The sequence below is a fragment of the Myotis daubentonii genome, chromosome 7, assembly GCF_963259705.1.
Source record: "Myotis daubentonii chromosome 7, mMyoDau2.1, whole genome shotgun sequence".
Lineage (NCBI taxonomy): Eukaryota > Metazoa > Chordata > Mammalia > Chiroptera > Vespertilionidae > Myotis > Myotis daubentonii.
Genome location: NC_081846.1, coordinates 50,078,394 through 50,100,221, shown reverse-complemented (window position 1 = coordinate 50,100,221; position 21,828 = coordinate 50,078,394). Strand labels below are relative to the sequence as shown.

The 21,828-nt window shown below is 39.4% G+C and overlaps 1 long non-coding RNA gene across 1 annotated transcript in view; it reads left to right on the top strand.

The window, feature by feature from the left end:
• Positions 1-4,833: 4,833 nt before the first annotated feature.
• The window catches only part of LOC132238573 (uncharacterized), a 344,565-nt gene continuing 327,570 nt past the window's right edge, over positions 4,834-21,828 (top strand). Inside the window, exon 1 of the long non-coding RNA XR_009453828.1 lies at positions 4,834-5,114. This is a non-coding gene — a long non-coding RNA (uncharacterized LOC132238573). The remainder of the gene's footprint in view (positions 5,115-21,828) is intronic.

Genomic DNA, 21,828 nt, shown 5'->3' with positions numbered 1-21,828 from the left:
CCTAGAGATTAGACTATAAGATTTCTAATATTCTACTTTACATAAGCTAGATTTTAAGAAAATTCTGAAAATATGAAACCAGATTTTAATTTTATGATTACATGAATGCTAATAAGAAAATTAGGTTTTTCTGCCACTGTTGAAGAATTGAATTCCACTTTCTCTTTCTAATCACATCTAAAAATCCTTTCTGCTAGCAGTTAAAGGCTAATGGGTATGACTGACTCTATGTGCAAAGTAACTTACATTCTATGGTATTAAGTTCATAAATAAATGCTCTTGACTCCCTGGTTTATTTTAAAGCCTCAAAAATTCTTGACATAGTGAGGGTATAAAATATTTCATTGGGTATTTTTATTTAAGGTTTTTCACACGGAGATGTGCAAGTCTATTATATTTTCTCCCATGAATGTAGTGTTCCATGTGCTCACTGAGTCTCTGTGGAGTCGACATGCAATAAAAAGAGAAACAGCAACGGCTTGCATGCTTCATTTACCAACTAAACAACAGCCCAATTCCTCCTGGCATGGCCAGGTCAACATCAGATTGCAAGCAAAGTACTGCAATATGCTTGTGACTTCCTGTTAAAGACATTCAGAGAAGTGGATTTAAAATATCAATCCTATTACGACATACCAGGCCATTGTTAAACAGAAACCAATGTATCTATATAAACTATGTAGGTGTCCAACCTCCACAGTAACACAACAACAACAACAAAAACATTGCTAAAGGAAAGCACTGGAGATACAAAGACGAAGGCAGGCTTTCAGAACAGAGAATATTTTTAAGGAACTAAAAAGCACTACAAGCTTAATTTTCAGAAAGTAATTATCAAGTTCCATGGTAGCATAAAGTCGTATTGATCCAAATTTCTCTTTCTGTATGAACTTCACAGAGTTGCATGACTTGGCATCAGTAAAGTTAATGATGACTCATGCTATTAGCTTCAGTGGTCTCGGTCCCTGGGAACTTGGCTGTGACCTTTCATTAGCACTTTTCTCCCAAGCAGGTAGGATCATTCTCCAGGCACACTTCCTAATCTCCTTAAATCACCTGGAGAATTAGTTAAAAGCCTGACCAAGGGAGGGGCTGGGATGCTAAGAGCAAATTAAGATGCAGTCTAAGGAGAGAATGCATTTGATGGTGCAATCTGACCACCAATCCTGGGAAAGCCTGGAAAATAAAATTACATGTTAAGATTTCATTTATGTAAGCTTAAAATAGTCATAATTACAAGAAGCATGGTATTGTTATCAGTTGACTTCAACTGTCACCAGCAGCCCCCTTTCCTCCCCCCAACCCCTCTTGCAACATTTATACATTTATTTTTTTTCTTGACCAAACATTTATTGAGCTCCTAGCACTATGCTAGGCACATAAATAGCATTCTGTTGTGGTAATATAGAAGTCATTTTTTAAAAATTAATTTTTAGTGCCTTCTGCTTTAAGTGGCTTCTCAAATAAGTATTGATTAATGAAGCCATGGAGAACTGCTACACAGATACCTTGAAAATGCTGCTCCTTCTCTCCTTCTTACTCGTCCCACCTCCCACTGCTCCTCCTTCACCCGCCTACCCCCCACCCCCGCTCACTCCAAAGTACACACACACACACACACACACACACACACACACACACACACGCTCGTCTCCTTTCCACTTTTCTACTTGATGCTGGACCAGTGTAATATACAGATTCTCTTTAGTGCTAAGGCTAAAGGAAAAAGAACTTCATTATTAAAAGAGGTTGGATTCTCTTATTTAAGCAAATAATCTAATTCTAGGCTATAAAAATTGCAGATGGAATCTATAAGGTAGATTAAGAAATACCTTTTTGCCTGACCAGCATGGCTAAGTGGTTGAGCATCAACCTATAAACCAGAAGGTCATGGTTAGATTCCCGGTCAGGGCATATGCTCTGGTTGTGAGCTCAGTCCCCATTGGGGTGGGCGGCAGGGGGTCGGGGGGGGGGCACAGGAGGTAACCAATCAATGATTCTCTCTCATCATTGATGTTTCTATCTCGCTTCCTCTCTGACATCAATAAAAATATAATTTTTTAAAAAAGAAATGCATTTTCTTCAATTTTGGCAGTAGTTTGATTTCTATAGCATACACATCAATTGAAGGATTGCATATCTTTGCAACTAATTTTGTTGTAATAATAGCAATGATACTATCAATAATTTAAGAGTATGAGATTTTATGTTGATTGAAGTTCTTTATACAGCCTTCTCTATACAGTCATAAATCATGACTCCACCTCCATTTCAAAATATTTAACTTAGATTAACATAACTCTTTTCTATTATAATAGAAACTTACCCACTTGTACTATCTTTTTCCCATTCTGTGTGGATCAAATTATTTTCACACCAATCACCCTACCATAACTGTCCTTTCAGAAGAAACCAGAGATCCACTTACTCCATGATCTCTTGTCAATACTTATTGTTAAGAGCTTACATAGTTCACTTTCCAGTCCTTTAAAAACCTCTCTTTCCTTGGATTCCACATTACTTTTATTGCCTTTCTAGATTTCAGATTAAATTTTGCCCCTTCGCACAAAAAGTATCTCCTATCTTTACTTCCTCTTAATTTTAAGTTGTCTCCTAGGTGTGTTGCTCTGTCTATACTTTGACCCTGGATATCTTTTACATTCTCTTGGTTTCAGTGATTCCATCTATATTGATAATTTCCAAATCTCAGGAGAAAATGATATGTGGTGGGAAAACTACATGGCTAAGTGCCTGAACATTTGCTTTGGTTGAAGCCCTGTTACCTATAAAATGTTGATGTGTGACTTTATTATGTTCACTCCTGAGAGTGTGGGGGAGAACACCGGTCCTGGTTATATAGCATAAGAAAATCCTAGTTGTGATGAACTGAATAGAATCCGATCCCACTCTGGTGGTTTTCATGGTTGTTTTCTTTTCTAGATTTTGCTCCAGTCTTTTAATATAAAAGGCTTGTTAGTAACCTTTCAACATGAGCTTGAGTAATCTTCATTATTATAGATGTTTTAGAGTTTTAAACATGAGAACAGAGGCTTTATGTATTTGAAGTTATCTAATTAATCATATTATTTGGGGAAATACTGCTAATAAAGGTGCAATTGACAGCCAATATGAAACAAAATGGATTACCCTTCATTTAAATTACAGTGCTTTAAACTTGCATAATTCAATCATGTTGGGAGTGGCATAATAAATAAACGATGGGAAAAACATTCTTGCTGAACAACATCGACAAATAGTGGATCTGATGGTCAATTTATTATAAAATTGGTAAAAAAAAACACAAAACACCTTCTTTGGAATTGAATAGGTTCATCTGTAGAAATGGGTGTTATGTAAGACCTATTGTGAGAATTAAAGTCAGTCACATTCAAGAGAGGGTAATGTTATCATTACATTTCAGTGCTCTGCCTTTTGGGAAGGGCTGTTCTGCAAACAGCCCATGGTGGCATGCAGTGCCAATTATTAGTTAATCCTCACATCTTAGAAAGGCAGCTAGAGGTTTGATTTTGTTTTTATTCTCTATTTTACAGATAAGAAATGCTGGGAAAGATGAACTGACCTCCAATTACTCGCCTAGTCATAAGCAGAGCTAGAACTTGACTGATTTCTTTCCATTGAATTCAGGTTTTTTTTTGTCTGCTACATACAGCTTTTGTCAGAACTAACTTCAGTGATATATGCAGTTTGTTATGGATAAATATAGGTTTTTCTTGCATCAATTAATATTAAATTATTTTGTGAATTTCCCAGATTACGCTAGTGGTTAATGCTTACGAAAATTTCTCCCTTCACTGACAAGTTCTCTCAATGCATGGGGAGAAAAATGGACATATCTAAGTAGCTTTAAAAAACACACCACATCACCTAGCAGTGGGGCTCAGTGGTTGAGTGTTGAACCCTGAACCAGGATGTCAAGGTTCCAGTCCCTGTCAGGCACGTGGTTGCCCGCTTGATCCCCAATAGGGGGCGTGCAGGAGGCAGCCGATCCATAATTCTCTCTCACCACATCACACCACAAGCAAAAACTATTGTGTTCTTCAGAAGTGATTCTCCAAAGAAAAAGAAGAAAAGAAAGCAAACCAGCTAGGTTGCCTGCTTCAGCCTTCTCCATTGCTTCTCCAGGTGTTTTGTTTTGTTGGGGGCGGGGTGTGTGAAGATGGGGAGTTTATTTGGAAGGAAAGTCCACTCCACCTACAACTTTGAGAACCTTTCCCCATTTGCCCCTGTCACAGCTTTGGCACACTTCTGGGGGGACCACCACAAGGAGTGGTTCTGAGGCTCCCAAGTACCACTCTTTGCCGCTGCCAAAGCTGCCAAAAGGAGAGGACGGGGGCGCTGTCTGGTGACGGTTCGCAAGATTCCTTCAAGGCGGCGACCACCTCCAGGGAATCCTTCTCCAGCAGCCCCGTTGGCCTCGGGTGCCAGGACCGCTGCGAAGGGATGCCATCACGCTAACCCGGCCCAGGCTCTGGGGACAGAGTCACCCCGGTGCGCCCTCTTTGGCCCAGCCCTGGGCTCCGGGCAGTTTGAAAGCGCCCCAGGCCCACCTTGGCGGCCCGGGCGGTCCCGCCCCGCCTCAGGCTCGGGAACCAGGAGCCCCCAGCCCACGCCCCTCCCGCGCCTCCCCCATCCCAAAGCCAGCAGCATCCCCGCCTCTCCCGGAAACAAGCCTGCCGAGCAAAGGCGGAGGAAAACCTTGGGCCTGACGCTCTGATTGGCCTCCCCTCGCCGCGCGGGGCGAGGCAGCGATTGGCTGAACCGCCTTGTCAGTCGCGGAGGCCGGAGCCTTCGCCGGGGAAGCGCTGCGGGCTCGGTGCTCGGGCTGCCGCCGCTGCTCCGGCTGGTGCCGCTGGACGAGCTTGCGCCGCCGCTGCCCAGCCCGCCGCGCCGCCCGCGCCGCGGGTCGTGCAGGCGGCTGCCGGGGAGGGGCGGCCGAGAGAACGGAGCACGAGGAGGCGGAGGCGGCGGCGAAGTGATGCTGGCGCCGGGCATCCGGGCAGCGGCAGCGGAGCAGCAGCATCCCCGGGACCCCAGCTGCAGCCTCCCTGTGGCCCGCGGGCCAGCCGAGCGGCGGGAGACCACGCGCCCCACGGGTAAGGTTCGGCCCGGCTGCGCCCGTGCGGCCCCCGGTGTTCTCTTCGGGGGCGAGGAGGCTCGTGGTGCCCGGGGCATCCTGACCAGGGTGCTGGGGACTCGGACTGCGAGTCCGGGCGCACGGCGAGGCTGAGGTCCGCGCCGGTGCCACTCCTGCCCCCGAGTCCTCCCCTCCTCGCCGACACTTGGGTCGCGCGGGGCTGACATGGTGTGTGTGGATGCCCGTGGGGGCGCGCGGTTTGGGGCACTTTGCAGGGGCGGCGGCGGGGTGCCTGCCGCGTGAGCCGACGTCCTTCAGGGATCCGGGCTGGGACGGAGCCGATCGCGTGCTCCGGGTCAGCGGGACGGAGAGCGCACGCGGCGCTCGGGAAAGTCCGCCGCGGCTCCTAACGAGCTGGGCCGATGGAACTTTATTGCCTTCGTGAAAACAGGGACGGGCGCATTCAGCGCGGCTCCCCAAAGTCCCACTTTGCGCGGGGGGCTTCGGGGGGGGGCATGGCCAGGGAGGGGAAAGTAACCGTCAGCCTCGCTGAAGGGAAGGAGGGCAGAGTAGGGGAGTGGAACTCGGCGTGGGGGGCGGCGACTTTTTGTGTCCGAGGCCCCTGCTGGGAAGCTCACTGCACTTTTCGGGAGCGCGGTTTTGGGGGTGGAGAGAGTCCCGCTTTGAGGGGCGAGCTGCGCTGCTGGTGGCCCGCCCCGGCGCGGGGCGCGGGTGTCAGGGACCGACTGCGCCACCGAAGCGGGGCGGGCCTCGCGTGCGCGTCCAGGTGCAGCCACTTCCCCGGGGTCGGATCCCGCTCGGCGGGCCCCGGGCAGCTGCGAACTGCCCCCGGGCTCCGCCCTGCGAGAAAGTTCCGGCCCAAGCGAGTGCGGACCTGCGGACCTCGAGCAGGTGACCGCCAGCTGTAACCAGGTTTTCGTGCCCGTCTTCCTCCGGTGCCTGCACTGTTTTTATTTGATATGGAATTATTTTGTAAAGCCATGGGGAGTCCCACGGTGCTGCGAGCCTTTCGGCAGAAGGTGGCTTTTACGCGCTGTTACACATGATGGTGCGGCCAGGCTATGCCCGAATATCCTTAGCTCAGTGCAGTGGTTTCTGGGTCCCTCTTCAAGACACGCAGACTTACTCTTGGTGGTTGTTTTGTTGGTGGCCATTGTCTCCTTGGGAGTCCCTGCCTGGGAAAGTTCTTGAAATCCTAGGCATTAAGGAACTGCCCCACTCCCACCTGGCCGAGAGGGGAGAGGCCGAGGTCCTTGACAGAGGCCATGGGATTGCAATGGGGCATGGACCTGGAGAGGGCCGCTCCCTGTTTGCCAGCTAGAATCATTGGAAAAATAAAAATGGGCTCAGGATAGGGAGCACTTTACCTGTTATGTAGCTCCTTAATCTCTTTCACCGGAGGAATATTTTGGCCCCAAACACACCACAAGGAGCATCCAACCCAAACCAAACTGCTTTGGTTAAGCTCATTTCTGATTTGGTAAAGCAGGAAAAAAAACGAAAGTAAGACACTTAATAGAAATACTGTAGAAAAATCAGGAGGGAGCTGTCCAAAACGTCAGCACTTTCAGACAGTTTAAACAATTTTTTTTATTGTGAAGTTTCCATTTTCTCCCAGTTTAGTAATGTACATTATTCTGAATCAGATGGATGACTTACTGGTAAACTAGCAGTGATGTTAGTTTTGTGTCTGAATATAGTTGAACATTCTTTTCATCACTTAATTTGTGAACTGTAAATGGAGTGTTTAGCACTATTTTAGTTGAACACTTGTACATTGCAGTTGGGTTAGTAGAAAATTGGTAGTAAATATATTCTTAGCAGTCATCACATCTGGTTTAAAAGTCTAGTTTTCTGAAATGCATTCGCATTCTCTCTGTCTCCCTTTCCCTTCTCTCTCTCTCTCTCTCTCTCTCTCTCTCTCTCTCTCTCTCTCTCTCTCTCTCTCTCTCTCTCTCTCTCACACACACACACACACACACACACACACAATGGATGTTAACATTCCCATACAAAGTCTACCTGCTGCCAGGTGGCTATTTTAATGTTGCAATAATCTAGTTGTGACTTTCAGGACTTTATTAAGATTGTTAAACACATCAAGCAGTTTTTAGTTTTGTGTTTCACTTATGCAATGCTATGAGCCAGTAAAAAACTGTTTTCCCCAATGGATTAATATGGGGGATATAGGATTAAAATGTGTTATGCATTATTAATCAATACCTTTAAAATACGTTTAAGTTAACACCAAGTTACTAGTAACAGCCAATAATAAAAGTGGAACTTTTAAGGAGAAATTTTTAACTACTCAGCTAAGAGTGTGGTTTTTCACATTGCTATTAAGTAACAATCTTGTAAATCCACTGCATTATGTATTGAGGTAAGCCCCAAGTCTTTAAACAGAAACAGAGTCTTTTTACTCATTTATAGATTTTTTTGGAGAGGCTACTTTTATGTTGGGAATTTTTTTTTCCAGATAATTAAATATATGTTCAAAACCACCAGGACGAAATGGAATCAAGTGCAGAGAAATGTGTAGATGAGCATCAATATTATAGAGCAGCCGGGTCTACGTTTGACTAAAAGGGGAAAAGATGCAGAGTGGATGTGCGTGTGGAGGGTTGGTGGGCACAGTCTTAGGTGAGTAATAGAAGTGCTAGCCACTTAGTTTATGAAAGCAATTCAAGTTCTGCCAGTTCTGCAAATTCACTTCAGTTTTGACTTGTTTTGCTGCAGGGCAGCCCATGAGCTCGGACTGCCATATTTTCTAGATGGATTTTAGTAACTCAAGTAAATGTCAACTTGTCAAGACTCTAGGCCACTGAATTCACTTTTGGACCTATACCAGATTTTCATTTCAATACAGCATGACTTTTTAAAAAAATCACATTTACTGCAAATAGCAATATAATATATACCATTATTTTATTAAATAAAACATTTATTTTGTCAAGTAGGCATGATCCGGATTTTTACATTGTTAAGTAAGGTGGTGAGTTTTATTTTATCTTACTTGATAGTAATTTATTTTCATTTAATTAATGATGAATTCATTGTGTGTGTGTGTGTGTGTGTGTGTGTGTGTGTGTGTGTGAAAACTAACACATTTAGGGGAATTAAAAAACCTCAACCACCTCAATAACTCAGAAATTCATTCCCATTCTCTATCTCTCTGTCTCCCCTCCTACCCCGCCCCCCCCCCCTCCCGCCTCTTTCTCTGGCACCCGCACACTCATGCATGCATGAAATGCTATCGGAAAGTAATGTGACCACCTTGCATTTGAAACAAATTCACCAACCCACCTTGAATGATGAATGTACTTTTATAAGGCACAATACTCATCTTAATCAATCTACTACTAAATAATAATGGCTTATTCAAGTAAAATTTAACGAATTGTACTTTCTTCCTATTATGTGCAAGAGGCTGTTCTAGTTGCTTTGACTATATCAGAGAATAAATCAAAGACCCCACCCTCATGAAGCTTATATTTTATGGGGGTGGAACATATCATAAATAAAAAGCATAATAAGTAAAGAAATTATCTAGAATATGTATCTCCTACTAACCTGTTTTTCTTTAATCACCACCACCCCATTCCACGGTCCCTTTCCATCTCATTTTCTCTCCAATTAATATACACCTACCCACACCCACACAAATATACTCAAATTAAGAATGGAAGGTAATCATGGTGATAATCTAATATATGTTAGTCCTGAAGCTATAGATCCAAATAACACTGTATATGATGAGAGTAAAGGTAAGGGAGGGATTCAAAGATGCTTAAGTAATGGAGTGACAGTATATTGCCCTTTAAAAATATCTTTAAAATTAAATTATATTTTTCAGAGGAACCAAAATGGAAAACATTTATACTTCAATGCATTTGTTTCAAATTAACAGCATTTTAAAAGGCATTTATGATGATCTGAGGTTAAATCTACGTAACCTCATTTAAATGGGGTGAGTGAATTTGGAGTAATAAGGAAGGGAAAACATAACTTAAATGAGAAATATTCTGCTTGTTTCACATCTAGAGAAACATGTTCATGTACCTCTATGAAAGCTGATCAGAAACTCTAGAGTCCAAAGTATAATTTCTCTAAAGTTTTCAGATATGATCTTCTAATAAAAAGATGCCAAAACAGTTCCAAAATTTCAAAATGTATGTATTTATTTAAAAATCTACTTGGCTAGCCAATCAGTCCAGTGGTGGATGAAAACTTGTGATATTTTCCACGGTTCTATTCTCTTATGCATAAAACAGAGTGCAATTATGATTCCAGTTTCATTTTCTGTGTTTCCCATTTCATTATTTTCTTTAGGGTCTTTAGCTTACATCTCAAAAGAATTGCTGTTTTTTTACCCTCATGTGAGGAATGGAACCTAGCTTGACTTTCAGAAATTGGTTTGTGAAATACATTTTCATATTTGACGAAATTGTACTCCCAAAAAGCCGTACCACATAATGCATTAATGCCAACTTAGTCACAAATTCTCTTATGACAAGATGTTAGTGCAGGCACACAATGTTAATAGTCATTTCTGAATGGATTTCCATCATTCAAGAAAAATCTTCAAGATTGCTATTATACATTATAGCTTTAGGAGATGGGAAAGGAGTCTGGTAATGCCATCTCAATGTTTTATTTATCCAGATTCAAGAATGCATATTCCACCCACTTAAGCCTTGACCTTTTTCTGCCTGGTTTTTCTCTTTTCTACTCTAAATACAAAACTTTAGGATAACAGTGTTTTTCAAAAGCAAGTTAACCACTGTTAACCATATCCAGTACACAAAATCAACTCTGGCTGGTTATGAAACTTTTTTTAAATATATTTTTTTTATTGATTTCAGAAAGAAGGAAGAGGGAGAAAGAGATTGAAACACCAATGATGAGAATCATTGATCAGCTGCCTCCTCTATGCCCCCTATTGGACACTGAGCCTGCAACCCAGGCATGTGCCCTTGACTGAAATCAAACCCAGGACCCTTTAGTCCCCAGACCGACACACTATCCATTGAGCCAAACCAGCCAGGGCTAGTTATGAAACTCTTATGAGAGCTAAGCTGGAATCAGATATTTGGAGCTGAGAACCCAGGTCATTTGTCCAGTCTGTTTGTATAAGGAAGAATTTCATTTCAGAAAGTTGATATTAATTATGCAAAGTCAGTTGAAAGGAGAGCCAGGTTTAGAAACATTGTTATCTACTACTGTAGTATATAAGTTAGCCCCATGAAACAGCTATGCATTTTATAAAATAAAAACGTAAGAAGAAATGACCGTATCTACTAATTTGTTCATGTACCTGTTTTAATATCTAACATAATATTTCATTGTATTAATATTATGGTTAGATTAAGAAAATGATAAATTGAGATGCATTTAGAGATGTCATCTAAGATTTATAGGGCTAGAGATAAGTTTGTATATAATATATTTGTACTAAATCACGATGTCCATAGAATTTCTTTTAAATATTCACTAGTGTCTCTAAATCAGGATTTCTTATTTCCAGGGGTCTTTGAGGTTTAGAGGAAAAATTGTATAAAAAGTTGAAGAGCTACAGCTCTAAGTTAGCTTAAAACAAAACCAAAATGAAACAACAACAAAAATAAATGTGCAGAGAGAGGGAAACTGCATTGATAGGGAAAGGAATTTAAAGAACTAGTACCTCTCTCATTGCTAAAGGAAACAAAACAAAACAAAAACTACTTTTGTTGGATTCCCTTTGAAAACAACACCACAGTCGTTTGAAGAGTCACTTCATTACCCTAAAATGTAAATTTGCAACTGAAGAAATGGTTTATAACCGACAAACAGCACTTGGTTATGAGTTATTACAATTAGCACAGTTTTGGTCTTTGCCTGTGAAATGTTTTCATGACATTTACAGATGACATCAGGGCTGAGGCAGTTCCACACTTTGCGGGTGACTTCCCCATGGCCCTTGCACTCAGTCTAAGAATTGCCAGGGTTAGAAGTTGGTTTTATACGATTAGTAGCAAATTTAAATGCTGCTATACAAGAAGAATTGCCATAAGTGCACACAGGTGCACTATGGCTTTGTGAATAGGGCATATGAACGGATAGATTTCTCATGGTGCGTCTGTCTGTGCCAGTCAGAGTGCTGGTGAGTTCCCACCATAGCCCATCACTGCCTTAGCTCCTATGGCTATAAAATTATGATAGAATCTCTGATTTCTTAAATTCTAATTTTTGAGGAGTTAGATGATTTGAATATAAGTAATACATGTTGATTTCTTGGAATGAATACAGCTATCTAATTTCAGACATGAGAGGGGCTATATTTTATAAGCAAAAACTAACAAGTAATGGATTGCAATGATATTTTAGTGATAATTTTGTCCTAATTCTATTTATTCAAAGAGATAAAGATAATCTTCAGTTTCTAATCTTGCTGTCTAAAGTACCAAATAGGCTGATCCTGAAATTTCTTCATGGCAGCCAAAAATAGTCATTTCCCCCCCTCTTTGTTGGTCCCTTCTTCAACTGTGTGTAATCCTTTCTCTCTCCTTATCTATCTATCTGTCTACCTAGCTACCTACCAATCTCTATATGTCTACATGTATATGGATATATACATATATAAATACATATATATATATTTATTTCAACTTTATATTTTAAATGTTATAAGGACTTACTTCATTTCTGACTGAAATTTTCTTCTGACCTGTTGTAATTATAAGCCAGAATCAAAATGATATTACTCAAGCTTTACTAACAGATATTTGCAATAAATGTAAAAAGTAGAGTAATTTCCAAAATAGAAACACTGAATGTGTATGTATATGTGTATACACACATACAATATGCACTGAGTGGCCAGATTATTATGCCCACCTGACGTTTGTAGGCAAATTAGCTATAATTTTGCGCTGAAGTTGCTAGCGGGCCAGACCATTATAAATAGGGAAGCAGGTTGTTTACCACGACAGTAGAAGAGATTTTTTTTCCTGAAGACATGGGTAAACAGTGCAATTTAACAGCCTTTGAATGTGGGATATATATTATTATGAGTGGCCAGATTATTATGTCCACCTGACGTTTGTAGGCAAATTAGCCGTACACTGCATCTGTATGGGATATGGAAGCCAAAAGCCTGTTCAAACACCTTTGCTGTCTGCGGTTACCAAGATAAAACATCTCCAATTCGCACAGGAACACAAGGATTGGACAGTTGAGCATTGGAAAAAAGTCATGTGGTCCGATAAATCACATTTCCAGTTGCATCATGCAGATGGCAGAGTGAGAATTTGGCAGAAACAGCATGAAAGCATGCACTACACATGCATGAGTATAACCCTTCAAGCTGGTGGGGGCAGTGTTATGGTTTGGGGCATGTTTTCCTGGCATGATTTGGGCCCTTTAATTCGTGTGGAACAACGTCTGAATAGCACAACATGCCTAAGTATCGTTGCTGATCAAGTTCATCCTATCATGTTGATCGCATATCCCAATGGAGATGGCTTCTTCCAACAAGACAATGCGCCATGCCACGGTGCTTGTATTGTGCAGGAGTGGTTTCAAGAACATGAGGGAGACTTTACCTTGCTTAGGTGGCCCCCACAATCACCAGATCTTAATCCAATTGAGCATTTGTGGACGAAGTTAAAAGAGCCATCAGGCAGCTGGTTCCACCAACCATCAAATCTCACAGAACTGGACAGTGCTATTCATCAGGCATGGTGTCAGATTCCTCGCATCACCTTTCAACATCTCCTGGAGTCAATGCCAAGAAGAATCGCCACAGTATTGAAGGCAAATGTGGCCCAACGAAGTACTGATGGGGTGGACATAATAATCTGGCCACTCATAATAATATATATCCCACATTCAAAGGCTGTTAACTCGCGCTGTTTACCCATATCTTCAGAAAAAAATCACTTCTACTGTTGTGGTAAACAACCTGCTTCCCTATTTATAATGGTTTGGCCCTCTAGCAACTTCAATGCAAAATTATAGCTAATTTGCCTACAAATGTCAGGTGGTCATAATAATCTGGCCCAGTGTATAAAGATACATATGTATAGATAATCCACATTAAATTCCAAAGATGTAAAATTTAGAGATTCTAAAGTTCATATGAAATAGCAAAAAGGTAATAAGAGCTAAATTTTTTCAATAAAAAAAGCATTAAGAGAAAGTTGCACTGTCAATTGTTAAAAATATTAGAAGTGGCTGTAATCAATACAGTATATTAACATACAGATAAACATGCATAAGAAAGTAAAAGAACCTCACATTCAAACTTGAAAGTATTTGAAAATAAAGCATAATATGCAATAATCACAAATATGTGGGACATCTTTAAAATTTGATATATATTGCTGGCAAAGTTAAGTAATTGTGACAAATATGCACTCCCTAGCTCACATTGCATTCCAAATTAAATGTCAGATAAAGCAAAGAATTGATATAAAGAAACTCTAAATCAAGTTAGAAGAAAATAGAGACTTTCTAAACACAAACATAATGGGAAAAATATAAAAATTTTACATAAACAATTTCATTTTAAGTAAAAAATGTCATAAGTAGATTATGGAAATAATTTCAACACAAATTACTAATAAGTTTATTACTCTTACAAAAGCCTTTCATGGTTTTCTCCTGTTATAGGACTTATCTCAACGTATTTTGATTCCCAGCTTTTTTATCTCCTTCACTAGACTGGAAATTTCTTGAAGAGAGAAACTCATATTCATCATCTTGTCTCTAGTTTCTTGAACTTAATTGGGATGCCATAGGCTTTATTTAGCTACTAGAAAATTATAAGTATACCAGCAGAAAAATAGATGAAGAAATAAATGGAAAATCAACGAAAATGAAAACTATATAAGGCCAACAAGCATCTAAAATTTTAAATTAATGATAAAGAATAAAGGAAAAAATGTTTAAGCATTTTTGAGTTTATCAAAATAACAAAGATTATAAATGAAGGTTGATTCATGTACAAAAATTGATGGAGCTGATGATGTGAACTACAGTGGGGCCTTGACTTACGAGTGTCCCGACTAACGAGTTTTTCGAGATAAGAGCCGTCTCTCGGCCGATTTTTTGCTTTGAGTTGCGAGCTAAAATTCGGGTTACGAGCCAGCTTCAGATACCCCACCGCTGGTTGGCGCAGCGAACTTCACAGTGAACGCCACAACATCAGCCCAGCATCATGTGTCTCACTCGTTCATTTTTTATTTGACATATGAGTAATTGGAGTTACAAGCTCCATCACGGAATGAATTAAACTCGTAAGTCAAGGCCCCACTGTATAGATTCTTCTAAACTTCTGAAAAGGCTGTTCATTGCTGTTTACAGAATTCTTTTGTTAATTAATTATGACTAACTTAAAGAGTAAGACCAGGAACAAAAGGGGGGTATTTGCAGCTTACAGAATCAAAAGTAAAGGAGAGGAAACAGAATAGCTACAGAGATCATGGGAGAAATTGTTTAAGTTTTTGCCAGCTACCATCACTGGGATGAATCAGCATTGGTCCCTTTCTGTCCATATGCTGATTTGTTTCAGACCCAAATTTCTAGAATGGGAACTATGACTAAGCTAGACAGGTTTCATGCATGTGCTTTTACTCAGTGGGTCACCGTGACACCTTGAGTGCCACTCCTACCAAGACCATATTCAAAGGAAAATCCAGGACTGTTACCAGCAGAAGGGAAAATGGATGCTGGACAGGTGAAAACAGCATATATCCACTGTCTTAGTAATGTTCCATTTGTTTCAGTAACACCACTTCTAGAAATTAATTTCATGTAATTAATCAGAAATGTACACAGTTTTATTAAAATGTCATTTGTAGTACCTTGATAGTAAAAATAATCTATTTGGCTAATAATAGGGAAATAATTACATTATGATATATACTATAGAACCATGATTTTGAAAGGTTGGTAATAACTTTATAAAATGCTGATGAAATAATAGTGAATAAAGCAGAACATAAGATTTAATATGAGGGAGGAACTTACATTCACATGTAGAAAAGGCTTTGATAAAATATTAACATTTAGGGGAAGATAGTAGGATTATGGAGATTTTTTTTTTTTTAAGTATATAAAATAGTTTTTTCTAGGAGCCAGTACTACTACAATCATATAAAATTCTATACTAAAACAAACAAAATAACCTTCTATATATATAAAAGGCTGACTGATCATCCATCTGACTGTCTGACCAGCTGGCCAGTACATAGGGTGTGCACTGGCAATTTAAAAGTAAACGTTGACTCATGCATGTGTGATACATATAAAGCTCTCACTGGCGCCAATCGCATGCGTGTGTTTAGATCTGTCATTGTTGATCGTGAATTTGGTTGACACTTCTATTATAGAGAAAGGGTGAATAGTGATATTAAAATATTTTTTCTAATTTCCTTTCAATGTGCACAAATCCGTGCACCAGGACACTAATAATTGGATAAATGATAGTGCCTTTGGTATGCAGAAAACTGTATTGGAAGCAAAACATTGGACTGATGCACTTAATTTTGGAAGAAAAGAAGCTAACTACAATATTTCTTTTTCCACATTAAGTTACTACATATCAAGCAAAATTTGCCAGTTGCCTACTTAGAATACTTTTCAGGAGTCATTTTGGATTTTGTTTTTAAAATCTTTATCTCAATGTAATAGAATTTAAAATGTATTTGAATTTCATGGTTCAACTAAAGGATTATTGTTGGCATAAAAAAGAATAAAAATAATTACATGTATTGATATATATGTGTATCTCATCAGTTACCCTGCTAATTCTCATTAGCTCAAGATGAAATTGAGACAACATGAGTTATTATATCTTAAGAAGATAAACTATAGTCTGGCCCAGTTATTTATTAAACCAAATGAAAGATTCTCTAAATGTGATTGTAATAAAGCAGAAAATCATGCTTCCTTATGTAAATCAAAAAGCAAATATAGCTGAATATTTTGATTATTTTTTCCTCTTGGTTCATACTTACAGCTCAGAAATAACTTCCAGAGAACAGAGTGGTCTGGATATAGGAATGGGTGGAATTTTCCTGAAAGCATAAATGCATTGTTATTGTAACACATTTTTGAGAGCAGCTTATTCTGGCATATTGACTGACCTCTGTACAGGAATGATTTTGAAGATATCATGAATTATATTTGAAGAATAATGCATTTATTAGAAAAGAGTGGAAGAGGAGAAAGAAAATTGGTTGATCATTGGTTCCCTCTAATACCCATTGCCTTCTTGTAGCTCCTGGGGATGTGCAATCTGACTTACAGTCAATGCACTAAACTTTTAAACTTCTATTTCTCTTTGTCTCAAATTTTTATACAAATGGTAATTTTTAAATTTTATTTATTTATTTTTTAAATTTATGTTTATTGTTTAAAGTATTACAGATGTCCCCTTTGTTGTTGTTTTTTTCCTTATTATCCCCCTCCACCCTGCACCCGCCCCTCCCAGGCCTTCACCACACTATTGTCTGTGTCCATGGGCTATGCACATATGCATACAAGTATCCTGGTTAATCACTCCCCCCAACCCCCTGCCTTTCCTCTGAGTATTATGCTAATAGAAATAAGCCAGTCAGAGAAAGATAAGTATCACATGATCTCATTCATATGTGGACTCTAATGAACAAAATAAACTGATGAACAAAATAGATTCAGAAGATATAGAAGCATGGAATTACAAATGGTAATATTTTATATGCATGTTTCTCTTACTCTTTTTAAAACCCAGCAGTCTTGGAGGACTGTCAAAGTTGATACATAAAGATTGCCCTCATTCATTTTTACAATTCCATGGTATTACATTTGTTGAAAATACCATAACTTTTTACTTGACAGCCCCTTTTCAGGGACAGTTAAAAATATACTAGAGGCCCAATGCATGAAATTCTTGCCTCTGGCACTTGGGACCCGTTCCCTCCCAGCCCCGGCTTCATCTGGAAGGTCATCTGGAAGGATGTCTGGTCTAATTAGCATATTATGTTTTTATTATTACAGATTTTTCAATAGGCTATCACAGCCAATGTTGTTATGACTGTTCTGTTACACATTATTTTATTTGTGCAAGAATCTGTAGGATCTAGAAGTAGAGTTGCTGAAGTACACTGAAAGTGTATGTGTATTTGTTTATTTTCACATTTGAGTATCTTGCTTTCCTTGTCTTCAGTTGAATGATTAATAGTGCTGAGTTGCACTGGATTAGGCTTGGATTTGTGACTTTTCCCTGGAGACCCCTGCCCAGGTTCACACTTATCTATCAGCATACTTTGTGTGTATAAATTTATTGCGAATTCAACTTATTTGGTCATCTTCCATCATCTACTTAACCTTTTTGACCACAAAGATTGCCACTAGAATAGGAACTTTTGTGAAATTGTTCCTTACTTTCAGATATTCTCCTTTACTTTTCTGTGGTCTACTAGACTAAAAATTATATGAACAATATGAGGACTTGTTATCCACCTACAAATGACAATATTAAAAATAATCATGTCCCATGTTGGCAAGGATGCAGTGAATGTGGAACTTTCAGAAACTGTTTGTCGCAATTAAAATTGGCACAGCCCTTTTGAAAAGCAATTTGGCAGTATATAGGGAGAAACTATAAAAATATCCACACTGTCTGATCCATTAATATTCCTTCTGGGAATGTATCCTAAGGAAATAATACAAAATATGGAAAAGGTCATATGTTTAAAGATATTGACCTTTATGTGTAATAAAAAAATCAGAAGCAACTCTAGTGGTCAGTAATGCTCTTAGACACATACATTTGAGGATAATACACAACCACTAAAAGTAAATATGAGGGCCTGGTTGGTGTGGCTCAGAGGTTGAATGTTGACCCATGAACCAGGACGTCACCAATTGGATTCCAGGTCAGGGCACATGCCTGAGTTACAGGCTCAATCCCTAGTAAGGTGCTGGGGTCAAACCCCAGCAGGTCCAGGGGTCCCCAAAGGTGTGGACGGAGTCGGCGAAGAAGGAATGACACGGAGACAGCGTTCAGTTGATCAGCAGCCTAGCCAGGATCTCTAGCCAAGTTCTGGTCAGGATCTCCAGCAAAGTTCTGGTTAGGATCTCCAGCCAGGTTCTGTGTCCATGTTCTCTTGCTAGGTTCTCCAGCCAGGTTCTCCAGGTTCTCCAGCCAGGTTCTGTGTCCATGTTCTCTTGCTAGGTTCTCCAGCTAGGTTCTCCAGGTTCTCCAGCCAGGTTCTGTATCCATGTTCCCTCGCTAGGTTCTCAAGCCAGGTTCTGTCCAGGTTCTCCAGCCAGGTTCAGTCACCGGGTTCTTGTCAGGTTCTCTTGCCATGTTCTATCCAGATTCTGTAGCCAGATTCTGTCTCTAGGTTCTTCAGCCAGGTTCTCTTGCTAGGTTCTGTGTCTAGGTTCTGTGGCCAGTTTCTGTCCAGGATCTTTTGCCATGTTCTCTCCAGCGAAGTTCTTCTGTCTCTAGGTTCTGTGTAGGTTCTGTCTTCTAAGTTCTGTCTTGTTACATCTGTATTTATACCAGTTGATTCCAATCCTATCAATCTCTATTCCAAAGGTTAGGGCGTTTCTTATCTCCATTCCAGGGAGTAAAGATTATGTAGCTTAAGCATGATGTTTGTAGTTAAAGTGATTAATTGCCCGCCTGGCACTTAGTTAAGAGGTTTTATTCCCTCCCTAACTTCAGGGGAAAATCCCTACCTGGGGAAACAACCTTTCTCGGAGAGGTGACTTTGGTTAAAACACACAGCACTAAGGGGGGCAAACATATTAAGAACAGTATGCTATATACGCCAGGTCCCTTGAAACATATGCTGTGCAGATGTTTCTATCCTGCAGCGACTGTGTCAAGCAGTAAGGATGGACCAGCTTCCGGCAGTAAGGGGTGTGCGGAAGGCAGCTGATTGATGTTTCTCTCTTATTTATGTTTCTATCTCTATTCCTTTCCCTTTCTCTTTCTCTAAAATCAATAAAAACATTTTTAAAAAGTAAATGTGAGGATTATAGTAAAATAAAGATATTTAAGCTATAACGTCTCTTGGGGAAACATGGTACAAAATTATATACAAGCCCTACTATAGCTAGGCAAAACCTACTCATATGAACACTGAAGTTCTAAGTGTGTTGTAAAATGGTGGGAAAATAGGTGATTCTTTTTTTTTTTAATATATTTTATTGATTTTTTTACAGAGAGGAAGGGAGAGAGTTAGAAACATTGATGAGAGAGAAACATTGATCAGCTGCCTCCTGCACATCTCCCACTGGAGATGTGCCTGCAACCCAGGTACATGCCCTTGACCGGAATCGAACCTGGGACCTCTCAGTTCGCAAGCCGACGCTCTATCCACTGAGCCAAACCGGTTTTGGCAGGTGATTCTTTCCCTATCTTTTTATATCTAGTTTTTTAAAAAATGATATTTAAAATTTTTTAAATGAAAAAACACAACTATATTTTCCTTTTTGTATTTAATATTTTGGACTGAATATTAGAAATAGATTTTGGTGGTTCTAACTTCTTTGCTACTCTTTAGTGATGTGAGATTTTTCATCCCTTTTTGTATAGGTGAGTTCATCCTAGAGTTTGCGATGCAGTACACATGGCTTCAAAAGTGTTCTCTCACTCTTCTATATAGCACTTAATCCTGAACTTTCTTTTAATCTCATTCCTCTTGATATTCTTTCTCTTTTGGAAGAACAAGTTCTAATGTTTTGAACCATCATAAACTTACCTGTTGCCTACTTCTTTGACTTAATCTTTTACCACTGTCCCCTTTGCTCACTAAGTTCCTATCATAATGATCTTTCTGTATCTCAAAAACACTAAGCTCAGTCATACTGCTTCCCATTTCTTCATTCAACTCTAAATATTTATAAAAATATACTCAGGGAAAGTGAGTACCAATGACAAAAATTGAAAGGTTTGGGGTTGGGCTGATAAATATACACTAGATAAGATTGCCTGTAAGAGTTGTTAACCTTCAAGAAGCAGCAAATAACTAAATAAAATGAGAAAAAATGCCTTTTTAAAGAAACATGAGAGTTAATTTGCTAACGTGAAGTAAAAAAGGAAGGAACAATGTGAAGTGTGTTTTCCCCACTAATTCTTTAGAAAATGAATGCAGTGCCATTATCTCTCTTTATTGAAATGCATTTCATATCAAAGACTATCTTGTTATCTTTGCCCGGTTGATTTTCACTTTATCTTCAAAGTATTAAGTTCAGGTTAATTTCAAAGAGACTGAAGCCAGAAGAGTGTCATTGCATGTTTGAAGCACTGTTTTACAGGTTCTGTCTGCTTATCTTTCCAGTCAAGTGAACTGATTGTGAATTTCTCCGCAATGAAGGTGTTATTTTCTGAGACAGTGCTTCGATGATTAGACAGGATCATTTTGAAGTCACCATGGAGACTATGGTGTAGCTGTGTAATGACTTGTTTTGGACAATGCCCTTTCCATGGTCTGCCAGGACCATCCTCTGAGACTGGGCCATAGTTTAAAGAATCTGTTCATTTTGCTTATGTAGTGCTAAAATGGCTCTTCCTCTCTCCACTATATACTTTAGGGATGTCACTGCGAGAATCATGCCATTCCTTATCTTTTCCTAGTCAAACTCAAATATTTCACTCAGCTATTCCAAAGTTCCCATGACCACCAGTTGGTAGTTGAAAAATCTGTATCTTCATTAAAAAAACCATCAACAGCCTCTCACACTCTAAAAACTTATTCATTTAAAATTGCATTTATAGCTCAGCTAGCATGGCTCAGTAGTTGAGCATCAACCTATGAATGAGGAGGTCACGGTTTGATTCCCCATCAGGTCACATTCCCTGGCTGCTGGTTCGATCCCCAGGGTAAGCCAATCAATGATTCTCTCTCATCATTGGTGTTTCTATCTTTCTCTCCCTCTTTATTTCTCTCTGAAATCAATAAAAATATATTTTAAAAAATTGCATTTATAGTTAAATTTTTAGTTCATGATTAGGACTAAATTTTGACAACAAAATTTGAATGAAGTTAAAATATCATTTTAGTAAATGGGACAGTAGTTCCTATCTCATTAAACTTTTCACTGATAATAATAACAGTAAGTAATTTTTGGAGTGTTAGAGATAACATTGCTAATAATTTTATGGGAATTATATGATGTGATACTTAGCAAAACCTTATTGAGGGATGTATTATTAATATCTTCATTTTATAGACATTTGAGAACTGAGAACGAGACATATGTTAGGTAACATTTCCAAGGTTCAAAAATGAGTTTTTGATGGAGCCAAGACTTTAGCACCAGAGCCTCAACGAAAAAGTGAACTATTTTTGTTTATTGGCTTTTGGTGTAAAGTGATTGAATTTTCAACTTTTTCCCATCTGCTGAATTAACTCGATAAAGCCAGCGAAATTTCAAATGCACACATGTACAAGAAAATCAATCAATCAGTCTATATCTATCTATCTATCTTTCTTTCTATCTATCTATCTATCTATCTATCTATCTATCTATCTGTAATCTATATCACTGGAAAGGAGATTTCAAGTGAACAGACCCAGGATAATTTAATAACTAGAGAATAGTTCCATCTTCCTCAGTCATTGGCTATAATTTCTGTCTATACTATTCATATTCTCTGTCATATAGTTTACTATGCTGTTTCGTTATTTCACTTTTCAATTTAAAATTGGGAAGTGAAGTAAGCGGTGTTTTAA